At 50.2% G+C, this 1411-nt stretch overlaps 1 pseudogene; it reads right to left on the bottom strand.

Annotated features, from left to right (window-relative positions):
* Window positions 1-372: 372 nt before the first annotated feature.
* Window positions 373-484, bottom strand: LOC136650163 (5S ribosomal RNA; annotated as a pseudogene).
* Between the last annotated feature and the right edge of the window lie 927 nt (window positions 485-1411).

The following is a 1411-nucleotide window of genomic DNA, read 5'->3' as shown; positions in this document are numbered from 1 at the left end:
GTTGTTGTTGTGTTGCTGTTGTTCATTAATTTGTGAAGTGACCACCAGCACTCCCCACCAGAGAGTGGCTTCACGCATTGCTGGAGGGCCTTTTGCAACTGCTGTAAGGCGGCCTCTCTAAGTGGAATGCTGCCAGTGGAAGAGCCCAGTAGGTTCCACTTGAGGCCTTCAAGAGCCCAATCCTATGGGGCATACCACTGGTGCATCAGCTCCACCCCCAACTCCGGGCATTGTAAAAGTGCTGTAAGGCACTCTGGTGCCAGCAGTGAGCCTGCTGTGCCAGCAGAGAGGCCGGTGCCAGTTGGCACTGGGCGTCAGCATCAGGAAGATGGTTGGTTGGCAACCTTCAGTCTCGAAAGACTATGGAAAAGCCTACTGCACCCAGTATTCCCAGGCGGTCTCCCATCCAAGCACTAACCAGGCCTGACCCTGCTTAGCTTCCAAGATCAGATGAGATCGGGCATGTGCAGGGTAACATGCAACACTGGAAAAGCCAGCAGTAAGTGCCAGCAGAGCTTGACACAGATGGCTGCAAAATCCCTGCAGGATACAGCTGCAGCCATTTCAGTGCCACTGTTCTGCATACTGCTGGTGCAGCTTAGGATTGGATTGCCTGTCTTTAACAGTGTGATCATATGCATGTCTACTCAGAGGTAAGTCCCACTGTGTTTAGTGGGGCATACTCCCAGGAAAGTGTGTATCAGTGGAGGACCTCCCCAGTCCTGCGCCTGGGGCAAAGGACTGGGATGGCACCCCCCCCCCGTGGGCTGTGATCACCCTCCTGTGCGAAAATCCACCCCACACACACACACTCACCTGAGGCTCATTGAGCCTTGCGTGACCTGAGCCCATGTCAGGGAAGCCTCTCTGAGGTTCCCTGACACTATAAACTGTGCTTCTGGAGAACCGGAAGCACAGTTTCCAACCCCGTCTGGAGCCTCAGAGAGAATTTGACGGGGTCCTAGGGGCTCACGCCTGGGGCATTTGCCCCATCGAACTTAATGGTAGGTTCGCAACTTGTGTGTGTATAGGAACTCACCCTATGAATTTTTTAAATCCCCCCCCCACACCCCTCACTGGCTGGCCTGACTGCAGAGATGGATTGGGGGAGGAAGGTGATACATTGGTACTGATGAAGATTCAACATTATTGTAAGGTGCATGGGGGAGGGAATCAAGTATCAGAAGATACCAAAAGATACAAATCAAGCTAAGTGATAAGGTACAGAAGTGAAATTTGAAATACCTCATTGATGGCAGGTGGATTTTTCTAATAAATGTTTATTGAAGTCATAACTTTAAAATTCCATTAGATTTTTTTAACCCATTTTTCCAGTTCCACAGGTATATTTGGTCCTTGTTGCATATATGCAACGTTGGGCAGAAATGGCTTAAACTCAAAAATCTCATGC

This window comes from Tiliqua scincoides, chromosome 4, assembly GCF_035046505.1.
Source record: "Tiliqua scincoides isolate rTilSci1 chromosome 4, rTilSci1.hap2, whole genome shotgun sequence".
In the NCBI taxonomy this organism is placed as follows: Eukaryota; Metazoa; Chordata; class Lepidosauria; order Squamata; family Scincidae; genus Tiliqua; species Tiliqua scincoides.
The sequence above is the reverse complement of the archived record's forward strand: the minus strand, read 5'-3'. Positions and strand labels throughout refer to the sequence as shown.